This window comes from Ochotona curzoniae, unplaced genomic scaffold (genome assembly GCF_017591425.1).
Source record: "Ochotona curzoniae isolate NIBS_2020 unplaced genomic scaffold, NIBS_Ocur_1.0 contig_64, whole genome shotgun sequence".
Classification (NCBI taxonomy): Eukaryota; Metazoa; Chordata; class Mammalia; order Lagomorpha; family Ochotonidae; genus Ochotona; species Ochotona curzoniae.
Window position 1 is genome coordinate 40,290,087 of NW_024466502.1, and position 15,074 is coordinate 40,305,160.

The 15,074-nt window shown below is 41.0% G+C and overlaps 1 long non-coding RNA gene across 2 annotated transcripts in view; it reads right to left on the reverse strand.

The window, feature by feature from the left end:
* Positions 1 to 313: 313 nt before the first annotated feature.
* The window catches only part of LOC121163670, a 272,948-nt gene continuing 258,187 nt past the window's right edge, over positions 314 to 15,074 (reverse strand). For both annotated transcript variants that reach the window (XR_005884935.1, XR_005884934.1), the window contains one exon: positions 314 to 341. This is a non-coding gene — a long non-coding RNA (uncharacterized LOC121163670). The remainder of the gene's footprint in view (positions 342 to 15,074) is intronic.

Below are 15,074 nucleotides of genomic sequence, written 5' to 3' on the forward strand. Positions count from 1 at the left end.
CTCTTAGAACTTACTGGTGGAATTAGTCTACGTCTGTAAGTAGACAAAATGCATATGTGTTGGGGTGGTCTTCACATACATGAAGTCCTGCTGTTTTGAGAAGTGAATTTGCGCCACACTCAACAGATTTGAGTGTAGTTGATCTAGTCTCTGCCTCCATCTTCTCTTTCCTATCACTGAAGCAAAGATAGCCCCCCGCTAAGGGATAGGGGAACCCATACCAGCAGGCTGTGAGCTCCACGGGCTCTTGCTTGGGGCATCTGCTGGTGCCTGGACTTCTTCCATTCCAAACTGAGTGTGGTTCCTTGGGAACCTGTGCTCCTCTGTCCTTGGAGAGAAAACTTCATGTTGAAAGATTGAAGCTGAAGTGACTGGGTCTGGTGAGATGCAGAGTGGCACACGGAGCCATTATGAAAGCTTAAGCTGTTTGAAAGTTCTTGCTGGTGACATGAGTATAAATTATGGCATCACACATGCATCAAGAGCCAGAACATTTTTTCTTCTCAGCTAGTAATTCTCATAGAAACATGGCCCCAGGATATGCTAAGGCAATCACAGAAAGATCCATATCACGTAACGTTCATCACATTATTACTTTTAAAAGCCCTGAGTTGGAAATGATTTTAATATCCAGCAGTAGACAGTGGCTAGGTACATAATGGGTTACAGCCATTAAGTGGAAAGTAGGACATCTTGTCGTGACTTGTTATTTTGAGACTGAAGATACTTTGTCCATAATGAGAAAACTATTGAATCTCTAAGTTTGAGGGGGAAAAAAGTGATGTCTATAACACTTGCCCCATTGCTGAAATCCAAAGGCTTCCTTGCTTTGATCCTAAGCCCAGAAGCTTCAGTGATAGAGGGGATTTAAAAAATAAGATGAGGTCATGTGGTATGCAAATAATAATTTCTGACTTAGAACCAAAAGCTTATTGATGTGTTCTTAATGTGAACAAATAGATGAGGGTATGAAAATAAGCATGAGATACAAAAATAGTTTGAGTTAAAATCTTTTTGTTAATGTTAAGTGCTCATGTACTTCACTTGTGAATATCTAAAAAGTAACTGTTGATATTCATATACTAAATTACTTACACTGATTTTTACCAATGGATGATTATTGAATAAAAGTTTTCTTAATTGGCATTGGGATACTAATAAAGAAGAATTCGTTGCTGTGAAATGTTTACAATATTTGCAATGAGGAGTAGGCATTTGGCATAGCAGGTAGCTCAGTGCCTGAGATGCACACATCCCACTTCAGAATGCCTGGTTTGAGTCTCAGCTCCTCCACTTCTGATCCAGTGTCCAGTGTGTACCTAGGCAGACAGAACTCAGATGCCTGGCTCCCTGCCTACCAGATTACATTCTAGGGTCTTGGCTTCATTGGCTCAGTCCTAGCTGTTGTAGGCCTTTGAGGACTGAACCAGGGGATGGGATATCTCTCTCATTCACTGTCTCTGTTGCAAATTAAATAAATAAGTAACTTAAAAATATTTAAGTGGAAGGCCAAGCTGCTACAGTCCTCACCTGGCACTTGCTGGGATCCCATATTGCTACTGGTTCTAATCCACTTCCCATTTAGCTCCCTTCTTGTGACCTGGGAAAGCAGTCAAGGACAGCCCAAAGCCTTGGGATCCTGTACCCATTTGGGAGTTCTGGAGGAGGCTCCTGGCTCCTGGCTCTTGGCCGTTGTGGCCACTTGGAGAGTGAATCATCGGAGGGCAGATCTTCCTCTGTGTCTCTCCTCCTCTCTGTATATCTGACTTTCCAATAAAAATAAATAAATCTTAAAAAAATATGTAAGTTGAGCTCCCCAGGAAGATGATAACAATAAAGGATTCTGGATAAAGAGATCTCACCATTATCTGTGGTATCCAACGCTCTATAGAGATAGATTCATTTTCTCAACCTCCAAGGCCAAGTCTCCCTTAGTGGGTGGCTTAAATGACAAGAATTTATTTTCTCTATTCTGGACAGCTGAACTCCAGGATCAAGAGTGATAGAGTTGGCTTATTCTGAGAGCTGTGGGAGCGAAATCTGTTCCAGGCATCTCTTCTTGGTTTCCAAATGTTTGTCTCCTATGCCTTTATATTGCTTTCTCTTTCTATCTGTGTCTAAATTTACTCTTCCTGTAAGGATACACATCTGTGTTCTAAAGTGAACATCTGTTGGATCAAAAGTTTTCCCAATTTAGCACCCAACCTAATAACCTCACTTTGTCACTCTAAAGACCATGTCTCTAAACACAGTAGCATTCTAAGACACTGTGAGTTAGGGATTTCAATGTAGGAATTCTGAGGTAGACTAATTCAGTTTCTATTCTTTTGAAATTTTAAAGAATGTGACCACTTTTTTGAGAAGGAGAGAGAAGTGTATTTCATCTGCTGAATCCCTCAGAAGCACCCACAAATCTGAGGTTGAGCCATACTGAATCTAGAATCCCAGAACTTAGTCTAAGTCTCCTGCATGAGTACAGGGACCCAGTTACATGAGCCGTCATGTGTTGTCTCCAGGGTGTGCCCTAGCACAAGCTAGAATTAGAAGCTGAGGCACAATTTGAACCCAGACTCTGATAGGGGACGCAGGCATTCTAAGCAACATCTTAACCACTGTGCCCAACACCTGCCCTGCATTCGTTTCTGACTGGTAAATTCTGGGGTAGGAACATGCCCCAATCTTTAGTGTCTGTAGAGCTCTTCGATCTTTTCATCAGTTGGAGATAGGTAGAGAAAATCAGTGAGCAAACATGATTTTCCCATACCATCAGCAAGGGGCTAGATCAGAAGTGGGGTAGCCAAAACTCAAACTCGTGTCCATAGAGAATGCCAGTGTTATAGGCACTACAAAATCAGGCCCCATCTGTACTGCTTTTTGCCATCCCCATGGGTTGCATGTCTGTGATGGGGAAGCTTAGCCAGATTAAATGGAGGATCAGGGTATAAGGAGAAGCACTGCATCTTGCTGGGATTGGGGTCCTGCCTGATCTGGCTGTCCCTGGGTCCTATGCAGGTGCGAGCATTCTGAGCATAATTGTGGACTGACTGAGTAATCCCCAGGACAGTTACCTTGTCATCAGTCCAAAGATTTGCAAGTTAAACTGATGGATTGAGAGAAAGGGGAATGGGTGATGGGAAGAAGAAAACACAGTTCCTGCCCTTAATGTCATGTGTGTCTGTTCCAGACTGTGGTCAAACAGAACAGAGACCAGCTGGCCAGCCTTGTTTGTCCAACTTATTGACTAATCTCTGAGTTCATGTGCTGAGCTGGTTCATGAAGTTCTTGAACTTTGATTACCCTAAGATTTCTAACATAGTGAAAATGAAATAAGAAAACAGTACTATCTTTAACATAAACCTATGGCATTGAGTAAATTAAATGTTTGATTTTTGAACTAAAAACTTCAAGGAATCCAAAGAAAAAGTTGTATACTAGCGCTAAGCACTTGCTAGGCTTGGGGGGATGGAGGGTGCATCAGAACTAAGTTCTGTTAAGAATTCTAATCTCAGGCCTTGTGCAGTAACCTAGCAGCTAAATCCTTGCCTTGCATGTACCAGGATCCCATATGGGAACAGGTTCATGTCCTGGCTGCTCCACTTCCCATCCAGCTCCCTGCTTGTGACCTGGAAAAGCAATCAAGGATAGCTGAAAGTCTTAGATCCCTGCACCTGTGTGGGAGATTTAGAGGAAGCTCTAGGCTACTGGCTTCGGATCTGCGCATCTCCGGTCGTTGCAGCCATTTTGGGGGTGAACCAGCAGATGGAAGATATTTTTCTCTGTCTCTTCTATTCTCTGTAAATCTGAATTTTCAATAAAAATAAATAAATCTTTAAAAAAATTTTACTTTTCAGGCTGCCTACACAACCATTGGGTCAGACTAAGCCTCAACATACTTGAAATATAATTGAAATATAATGTTGTAAATGCACATGATGAATAATCAGATTTGGATGACAAATTTTAACAAGATCTATGCTCTCTAATGTTGTAGCTTCTGGTTTCAGAATAAGGAAGACCAGGAAAAGCTAGGCTCCTTGGTTACCCTAGCCAGATTTTCAGGGCTCTGCATCACATGTAGTTGGTGGCTGCTATATTGGACTGCACAGATAGACAATAATGTCACAGGTGTAGAACGCTGTATTGGACACACATAATAAACAAGTAAATATGGTCTCCCAAAGAGTTGCTTTTTTCATTTAAAAATAGCAATAACTTATAGGTTACCGAGAATAACTGCCTATCTTATGATTAATACATTTTGCCACATCTTACCAGCCCTCTCTCCATGATAGGCTTGATAATGCCATTAATAAATGGTTGGCTTCCAAGGCAACTGTTTTTTTCTAATGAATTTGTCACTAGTTTAATTGGTGGTAAGTCAGTACCTGGCTCTTAAGTATGGAAATAGTAAAGCAATTCCATATTCTTAGGAATACCTTTATAGAGATGTCACACTGTTCCCATTAAAATTGTGAAAACAAAGAGTAAATGCCAACTGTAAATGCAAATGAGGTTACACAGCCATCTGCCCCCTTTGCCTGCAGTTTCCTTAAGCATGCTAGTAATAAGGATGGGTGTTGTGGCACAGTAGATTAAGCCACCAAGTGAGATGCTTGAAATTCGTATCAAAATGCTTGGGTTCACCTCAGTATACAACCTGGCTTTCTGCTAAGGCACACCGTGAGAAGTGGCAGGTGGCCTACAGTAATGACTGATAACAGGTAGATAGATAAGTGATGAATTGGAATGCTGTGTTATATTCAGAATGGAAAACAGCAGGAAGAAAAAGAATGGTAGCACAATAGGCTACAGTAAAGGGGTCTTCAAAAAATCAATGGAAAATGCATATTGTGAAAAAATGACTCACGGAGTTCAAAACTTTTCTTGCACCAAAAATGAATTTCTACTCAATTCCATGTGCTGCTACTTTTGAAGTGCCTTCCTCTGAAGCCCTGTGCTAAGGGTTTTGTGTATGTTGACTCATGCGAGCCTCATAACCACCCTGTAAGTCCTGAGTCAGACCATGGCACCAAGATGGGCCAGCTGGGAGGTACTGCTCAGTATGCTGTCTTTGTTTTTCAAAGAGTGAAGCCAAAACACAGCAGTGCAGGCCTCTAGGCCATGGAGACACAGGACAGACTTCCCAAACTCCACTTCTAAGCATTCTGCTGGAAGGTAGATGTCTTTAGCTTTTGCCTTACAACAGGGCATGAATTTACAGTTACAACATTGACTTTAATGCTCAGCTTTGCGAAGAAGGGATCTGGGTGAACCTACCCGAGGCAGCTTGTTCTAATGCAAGGAATACAAGATCAGACCAAATGGTTATGATCTTTGTGCAGACATTCAATAGACAGTAGTTCAAAAGAAGTCTCATTTGAATATTTAATTTCTTAGCCTTTTTTTAATCGTTCCTAGCAGGTTAACCATGCCTTGTTTGAATGTGAGTATGTGATCCTTATTTATGGTTGTTGTGATGACAACATCTGACCTCCCGGTTATTTCCTGAACTATGTTGACTTTAAGCAGATCCTTGTACTTCTTTCTGCCTTTGTAATCAGATTCAATTTTTGAAGATTCAGGAAGAATCAACGTATTCAACGACACTTAGTAAGTGCCTGATATACCTCTAAAATGTTACTAGGTGAGAAGGGTGCGGACGGCTGATTGTGAGAATTTTGAAGACACGGTCAGCTGGGGGAGGACACATCCACAAAGTGAGAGCAATGAAGAAAGTGATGGAGGAAAGGTGAGCGAGAAGGTACACTCTGGAAAAACGCTAGGGCTTCAACAAAAAGCCGAAAGGAGATAGACAGCGGCTGGTTGAGACTTGGAGCCTCAATGGGAATCAATCCAATAGCTGGTTCTGGAGAGGCTTCACTGGTTTCCCAGAGCCCCAGGTGTGAACTGGAGCCTGTCCAGCCTGCTGCTCCTCCTGGGTTCTGACTTCAGGGGATTGTACTGTTCTGTTACTAAGGACAGTAGCACGCAGCATCTCCTTTGTCCCTCTCAGCTAGCGGTGGCTTGGCCACTGAGCTCATTGGATTCAGTGCCTTGGTTGCTGTGAGTCCCCAAGTTGCTCTGTACCTTGTCTGGGTTTGGCTGGGTTCTAGTGGTGCACTCTCTCTGCTTCCAGAGTTAGACTACACTCCTCTTTCAACTCTCCTCCCCAGACCAACTCTCCACAGGACAGCCAACGTGCATTCTAAATTGTGAACCGCAACAGGGCATTTTCTTAAGGAAAGAAGCCTCTCAATGACTCTGTTGGTCTTAGAACAAACTTTAAATTTCCTGCCTCAGCCCCTGCTTACTTTTCCAGCCTCGTATTTGCCTGTCCCTTCCTCACGTTCTAACCAAGTTCTGCTGAACTCCTTCAGTTCCTTGAATACATCCTGTTTTGCACCCTGGCATTTTTATGTCTGTTTTCCCACTTTGCTTGGATAAGGATTACTCATCCCACAAGTCTCATTTTAAATACGGCTTCCTCCCAAAAGAGTCTTCTCTGGGCTCCCAAGGCTAGGTTAAAAACTTCTCTTATGTGCTCCCAAGACATATTTCACTAATTATACTATAGGCTATTTGCTTGGCTAACAGCATGCTAAAGTGGGGACTGAATTCTCCCATATTTCAAAGAAAGATACTTACAGAGGAAGAATACAAAATCCAAATTTAGATCAAGAATGATGGTGGTTGAAGCCATGAAGAACCCAAAGGATCCATCAGAGGGGCTTTGAGATGATCAGCGGGAGAGACTGATATTTGTTGTGAAGTCTGGGGCAATAAAGAGGCAGGGGTTTGTCCCAAATCTCAAAAGTCTAAAAGTAAGTGGTTGTGGGCAAGGCAGCTTGTTTTGTGGCACAGCTGAGATAAGGCTGCATGGAGTAAAAACAAACTGTGTTTTCGCTGCCTGCAGGGCAGAAATTTGTACCAAGGACACGAAGGGACAGCCAGGGAGGAAGCAGTCTGCTGATAATTAAGGGAACCAGCAAGCCAGGGAAGGCTTCCAGCCAGCAGCAGGCAGTGGCCAGAAGGAGAGCAGGATGCCACACTCAAGATATAAGCTGGCGAGGGCATTGTAAGGAGCTTCACTCAGATGTGTCTAGTGGGAAGGTTTTCAAAGAAACATGGAAGTGCCCTATGGAAGAAAGAATCAGCTGTGAACATTTTATCAAGCCCAGAGAGCATGAAACCAGAGTATAGCAGCCAGATCCCTTTACACACCCCCCCATTGCCCACAGCACCCACTCTTAATCACTGTGAAGGTTTGAGACACATAGTTCTGAACCTTGGTAAGCAAGAAAACATAACTTTGGTGGACTAAACTTTTAAATTATTTTACACATATTCCTTCTTTCAGATATTGACCTTAGTATATATTCTGAACTGAAAATAGAAAGTAGGACTTTTTATTATCTAACTATGAATAAAGTTGAAATCTGCTTTCAAGTTTTATCTCAAGGGAAAATGCAAATACAGATTAGTGAATGGCTGTAAGAGTTGTTTTTTTTTTTTATTGTAATCTTTGACTTCAGCAGTTTGATCATGGGATGTCCAGGTGTGAATTTCTCTGAATGGTCCAAGACTGGGAGATTCCCAAACATAAACAGAGGTGGATGTTTTTAATTAGAGTATTTTCATCATACTCTGTTCAAATGTTGCTTTTTTCCCCCATGTTTATCTTCCCTTCTAAACTCCAATTATACATTTTTTGAATAATTTGATAATGTCTCATACTTTTTTCTATTTTAGTCTATTTCATTTTTAATCACTATTTATTTATTTATTTATTTATTTATTTTTATTGGAAAGTCAGATATACAAAGAGAAGGAGAGTCGTAGAGAAAGACTTTTCGTCTGCTGGTTTACTCCCCAAGTGGCCACAATGGCTGGAGCTGAGCTGATCCAAAGTCAGGAGCCAGGAGCTTCTTCCAGTTCTCCCACATGGTGCAGGGTCCCAAAATTTTGAGTCATGCTGATTGCTTTTCCAGGACACAAGTAGGGAGCTGGATTGGAAGTAGAGAGCTGCCAGGACACAAATGGGATACTGGTGGATGCAAAGTGAAGACTTTAGCCAGTAGGCCACAGTACCAGACCCTTGTAATTATTTTTTAGAAGATTGATTTAGTTTTACTTGAAAGGTAGAGTTACACAGGAAGAGAGATCTTTCATCCACTAATCCACTCCCCAAATGACTGCAATGACCAGAGCTGAGCTGATCTGAAACCAGGAGCCTAGAGCTTCTTCTGGGCCTCCAACATGGTCCTCTTGCTGCTTTCCCAGGGCATCATTAGAGAGTTGGATCAGAAATGGAGCTGTCGGTACCTGAGCCAGTGTCTATATGGGCTGCTGGTGCTGGAGGTAGAGGATTAGCCTGATATGCCATGCCTCCGAGCTCAAATGATTTTGTAATTATTTTCCCCCTATATGCCTATGTGATTTAAAGTTTTATTTTATAAACTTTACTTATTCTAAATTTATTTATTTGTAAGTCAGAGTTACAGTGAGAAAGGGAAAGACAAAGAAAGAGGTTCAGTCTATAGATGGCTGCAGTGGTCAGGGATAAGCCGAGCTGAAATCAGGATCCAGCAGCTTCATCCAGGTTTCCTGTGTATCAGGGTCACAAACACTTGGACCATCTTCTGTTGCTTTCCCAGGCCGTTAGCAGTGAGCTAGACTGGATGGGGAGCAGTGGATACTTCAATCAGTGCTGATATGGGATGCTGGCCTCATAGGGAGCTGCTTTCACTGCTATACCACAAGGCTCATCACAATTTCAAGTTTTTACTTGAACTTCTTTGAATTCTCTTAACTATTTTTAAAAATTTTGATATTTAGACTTCTAAATTCATCCACTTTTCAAAATTTTTAGATATGGTACTTCCCATTCATCTATCACTTCACTCTCCACAATTTCAGCCACCTGCACATAATTGCTACCCAAAATTATTAAGTGAAAAGTCCTATGAACACACCATTCCAAAGTTTTAGATTGTATGTTGTTTTAACTAGTGTGATGTAACCTCCTGTCATCCTGCTGCATTCCATCCCACCTGGAATGTGAGTCACGCTATTGTCTAGCAAATTCATGCTGCTTATACTATCCACACATTAGTTACTGTAGCTGTAGCAGCCTTAAGATCGACTGTCAGAATGCAGGGTTTATGTCCAAGTGACCTTTAAGCAGCAGTTGGACCACCCATCACAGTTGCTATCATTCGCCTCATTTCAGCTCATTGTGTAGCCCTTGTATCATCGCAGTGTTACAAGAGGAGTACAGTGCCACAAGGTAGAATGAGATGACCATATTCACATAACTTTTATCACACTGTATGAATCAGTTTCATATTAGTTGATATTGCTAATTTTTATTATGCCTAACTTATAAACTTTATCATTGGTATGTGTATTTAAAATTATATATACACATATGTCTACGCATAATTAGATATATATACATATAACTACATATACATGAACACACACACACAAGCATGTTTTTGGCCGCGAGTGGTTGGGCCCCTGCCATGAAGCTCCTGGATCCTGGCTTGGCCCAGTTCTGGCCATTTCAGCCATCTGAGGAATGAATTTCTCTCTCTCTCTCTCTCTTTCTCTCTGACTAAGGATTCAGGATTCAGGCATCTACTTAGAGAGTTAGGAATGAGTTCCTGTGGATTCAGTGGGAATCAGTCTACAATTTTCTGCTCCAGTATATACACATAGTTTTAAATATTTATTTATTTATTTTTGAAAGGCAATTTTACAGAGAGGAGAGATAGAGAGAAGAGGTCTTTCATTTGCTGGTTTACTCCCCAAATGGCTGCAGCAGCCAGAGCTGAGCTGAGCAGAAGCCAGGAGCCAGGAGCTTCTTCTTGTGGGTACAGGATCTCAAGGTCTGGGGCCGACCACTGCTATTTTCTCAGGCCACAGAGAGCTGGATCAGAAGTGGAACAGCTGGGACACATATGGGCCCCCATATGGAATGCTAGTGGCACAAGGTGGAGAACTAGCATGCTGAGCCACGGCACCAGTCCCAACATGCAGTTACTTTCTGAAATATTCCATCTCTTTGTTGGATTCTGTGTGTGTGTGTGTGTGTTTCACATTATTTACTTTTCCTCTATGCTGTTTGCTGTGCATATAAAAGTTTTTTATGCACAATGGCAGAATACTGAGCCATAAGGGTAAAATCTTGTCATATGTCACACAAGGATGGAACTGGCATCACATCATCTCATTGGCATATAGCAGAGACTGGAGAGGAAAATAAGAAAAGAATGATAAGGAAAGCTTGATTATTGATTATTGAGTAGACAGGATTATGGAAATTCTAGGTTTCTTTTATCCAGTAGGATGATTATGGATTATGTTGATATATGACATATTTTACAATTTAACACACAAACCAGAAGATAGGATTTTGGATGTTTTCATTGTAATATGAGATGTTAAAAGTTTAATGAGATCAGTTTATTTACCATGACTGTACATTACACGACATACATATATGCTGAAACGTCATATAAAATGCTGTAAATACATACAATTTTTATGTATCTGTTAAAATGTTTTTAGACATATAAGCATTTCATAAAAAAATTCAGTGCGACATAAGAATCATGGTCTATCATTCCCAGCAGTAGTGTCACCTGGTGGTCTGTTTTTATCGCATCTTTTCCCCATTTTAAGCATATATTTTAGCTTCTTATCATGCCATGTGAGTTCTAAAATTGTATACTTGATATTATGTATAAAAAAACTGAAGTGGATATTATTTCACAAGTAAGATGAGGAAAACTTCAATCTCAGTTGAGTTGCATTTTAATTAGTTTCAGTTCAACTCTTTTTTTAACTATCTTAAAGCCTATTTTATATCACTCTCTTGTCCCAGTTAGCTTCTCTTGCATATACTGGAAGATCTCTCTTACTTTTCCTACCCAGTTCTCCAGCCGCTTAGCTATTCAAGAACTCAGAATCCTAGGGAGGAAGGAAGCCAATAGTTGCAGAAGCCAGGTGAGTATGTGTTGATTCTCCAGGTTTCATCTGAGCAGAAATATATCTCGGACTCTTGCAAGCTCAACACCACATTTGCCTGGTTTAATCAGTATTTAATCAGATATTTTATCTTTCTTTTTTTTTTTTTAAGATTTGTTTTATTTTTATTGGAAAGACAGATATACAGACAGGAGGAGAGATAGAGAGGAAGATCTTCTGTCTGATGACTCACTCCCCAAGTGACCGCAATGGCTGGTGCTGCGCCAATCCGAAGCCAGGATCCAGGAACTTCCTCCAGGTCTTCCACACGGGTGCAGGGTCCCAAGGCATTGGGCTGTCCTCAACTGCTTTCCCAGGCCACAAGCAGGGAGCTGGGTGGGAAGTGGAGCTTCCCATATGTGTTCAATGTGTTCCCAATGTGTTCAAGGCGAGGACTTTAGCCACTAGACCACCGTACCAAGCCCTAATCAGATATTTTTTCATCTAAGAAAGATTTTTCAAATTAATTTAAAAAGCCTGAAGTCAGATTCAGTAAATAGGAGGTGGAGGCAGTGAGGCTCTTTAATACCATTTAATAACGCTTTAAGATTAATTAAGATTTCTCTAACTAATAATTGCATTTCCTTAAAAAATTAGCTATTTAACAGTTCAGATTATTTCATTTTAGCAATAAGTCTAAGATAACACCGATTAATTCATAGACCTGTAACCAGAGTTGCTTCCTAAAAACAAGAGATAAAATAACCAATATTGTACACGGGAAGAAATACACATTGACGGACTAGTCATTTTCCTTCACACAGAGCCAAAATACTTGTTTTTTCACATCCCAATCATTTTTTAAAAATATAAATATATTCCTTTAGAGGGAAGTGGTGTATTTCTCAAGGATTATCAAAGGAAAGCTTAATTCAAGTGTCCATTGACACGAGGGAATGCTAATTCATTATCTTATTAGTTTGTTAGCTGAAGGGTAATAAGGAGAATAAGTTACCTGGAAAGGGAGTGGGAAAGTTGAGTCAGAGTTGCCCAAAGTGAGTCAAAAGAAGAAAGGTTGTAGCCGCCCCCCAGAAAGAGTTGGAGCTGAGGATGAAGGGGGAAGACCAGATGAGAGCTGCCAACATCAGGATCACTGCTATGACTAGACATGATAAGAATCTCAATGAGGGCCTGGCGATGTAGCCTAGTGGCTTGATCCTTGCCTTGCACGTGCCAGGATCCCATATGGGTGCCTGTTAATGTCCTGGTGGACCCCCTTCCTATTCAGCTACCTGCTTGTGTCCTGGGAAAGCAGTCGAGAATGGCCCAAAGTCTTAGGATCCTGCATCCGTGTGGGAGACCCGGAAGAAGCTCCTGGTCCCTGACTTTGGATCGGCTCAGCTCCAGCCATTGTGGCCACTTGGGGAGTGAACTTGCAGATGGAAGATCTTTCTTTCTGTCTCTTCTTCTCTCTGTAAATCTGACTTTCTAATGAAAATTAATAAATCTTACAAAAAAAAAAATAGAACCTCAATGAGATGTGGGGATGGGGTTTTTGACAGAGTGGGAATGAATAAGGGCTGTGATTCCTCTCTGCTTGCTAGCGCACAGTCAGAGCTTTCCACTGGAAAAGACAAATCAGCCTAGGTGTGGTGCACATCATAGATCACTCTCTTGGGCCAGAGAGGGGAGGAGGACGAGTCCAGGGAGGAAAGAGGAGTTTGTCGAGCAAAGACGAGTGAGAAGAATAAGGAAACTCATTGGACATTGTTTCATACAGATGAGGTTTGCGTTCTGATGTATCTTGGTCCTTTTGTTGAAGTTTAGGAATATTTTTTTCCACCTTCTGCAAGAAATTACTATTGCAGAATCAACAAAATAAATAAGCAGATACGTAAATACAAGTGTGGTTCTTTTTTGCGTAATTTTAATGATGTGATGACAATTGTGTCTGTAGACTATGAAATGTGTCATACAATCCCCACTGTTTGTAAACATCCAATGGGTTTTCAGTTGTTACAGAATGTGGAGGCCTGGGTATTAATGTTGTCCTTCACCACAGATTTAGAGTTTCTGATTGTAATTCCACAATGAATAGGTTAAATGTAAAGACACTGTGTCCTTACCTAAACCCTCTGCCAGGCCACGTACATCATAGGGGCAAGAGTGTTATGGGAACATGGAACTACTAAGAATCCTCACTCAGGTACAGAGAGGGCTAGGGAATCCTGTTATTCCAAAGAAAGAAAATCTAAAATATTTGAGTTTTTTCTTATGTAGGTTCAGAAGAAGATAAAATGGCAGGGAATGAGAAATTACATAGTAAAAAGGAATATAGTAATTCAGTGAATACACTTCACTTCTGTGAAATACTTTCACAAGAGGGTAAAATCAACTGAGTATGTAGAAATACTGAAAAAAAAAACAAGCTTATAAAGTCAATGACCCAATGTTTATGGGGAATTTTGCTTAAATGCTTGAGTAAGAGATTATCAGGGATGATAAACTTTTTATAATACTAGAAGAAGTGTATAAAATATTTCCCTGCTCTTTTTTGGGAAATATAGTGTGATTATTAATTTTATGTGTCAATATGACGGGACCACAAGATACCTAGTTGGTTAAACATTTTTTCTGGGTGTCTCTGTAGGTATTTGTAGGAGAGTTGACTATTTAGATTGGTGAACTAAGAAAGGCAGACAGCCCTCCTTGTGTGTGTGTGTGTCTCACCCAGCTGAGGGACTGAATAGAACAAAGAGGTGGAGGAAAGCTAAAGTCACTCTCAGCTTGCACTGACACATCTGCCTTCTCTTGCCTCCATGTTCCTGGTGCCCAGGCCTTGGCAGTGGCTCTAAATCTTACACCCTCTGTCTCTCTGGCTATAATGCCTTTGAGATGCACCTGATTCCCAAGCTTGCATGAGACTTCTTAGTCTCTGTAATCATTAGAGCTAAGAGTGCCTTAGTTCTCTCTTTCCATATATGCAAAATTTAAAAATATGTACCTAATTCCATTGCTCTTTTATAAGTGAAGGCCCTGGGAATTTGAATAAATTTCCTCTGGTTGTATAAATAGGAAGTAATAGGAGTTGTGTTTTGAACCTGGATTGGCTATAGTTGGTATGCTTCTAGCTGTATCTGACTGGTTTCCTGGGGCAGGGTGTCCCCAGGCAGAGTGAGGCTTGTTTTCTCTGCCCCCACTGCCTTCTCCACTCCCTACTTGTGAGCCAACACTTCCTTCTCATGGACCTACCTTCCTTCCTGTTTCAAAACCAATTACAACTTAACACCAAAATGCTATATTTAAATTACTCTTCCAATTCCACTTTCATACTTAAGCTTTAATCATGACTTCCTTCTTTAAACTTTTTTTTTTAATTATTAACACTTGCTGTTGCTGGAAATAGTATATTTATTTGAGTACTTGTTGATTTTGGTTACAGAAAAATTTCATCAGATGAAAGCTTAGCAGGAGCCACAGTATATTAAAAGAAGCGACTTGGTTGACTCTGATGGAAGCTGGGGTTTGAATTGTGAGCTCCATCCTTGCACCCACCTGATGGTTCAAGGAGGGACTGAGAAGCCCAAGTGAACCTCTGAAAGCAACAGGAGAGGTACTTGAGGATACTTGTTCCTGTGTCAGCCAGGTGAGAAGCCATCTTTGAGGTTTCAGGTGGTGACAGACAACTGGCTGCTGAAGAATGTGTAGTTGGACAGGGACAGTAGTTCCCAGCGGTGGTCCATTGCTCGGTGATTTTCAACTCTAGCATAGAGTATTCTTTTCCTATTTCTGTCCTTGCTTCATGATCTCTAGATTTTAATGACTCCAATACTTTATTTTGGCTGGTTATTTACAGACTCTCCCAGGACTAGGCTGTACTGGGCATAACTTTGCCAAAAGATGTCCCCATCCATAAGGTAAATGGTTCTCACAGTGGGACCTATAAAACCTTGAATCCTTGAGATTCACCAAGGAACCCCTCATAAATGACGCAACCTTTATAGGTAAGACAAAGGTGGATTTATCTTTGTTTGTTTCTATCTATACGGACATTTGTCCACAGAAGTAAAATGCCAAAGCCGTGGAGCCAAACCAGAACAGTT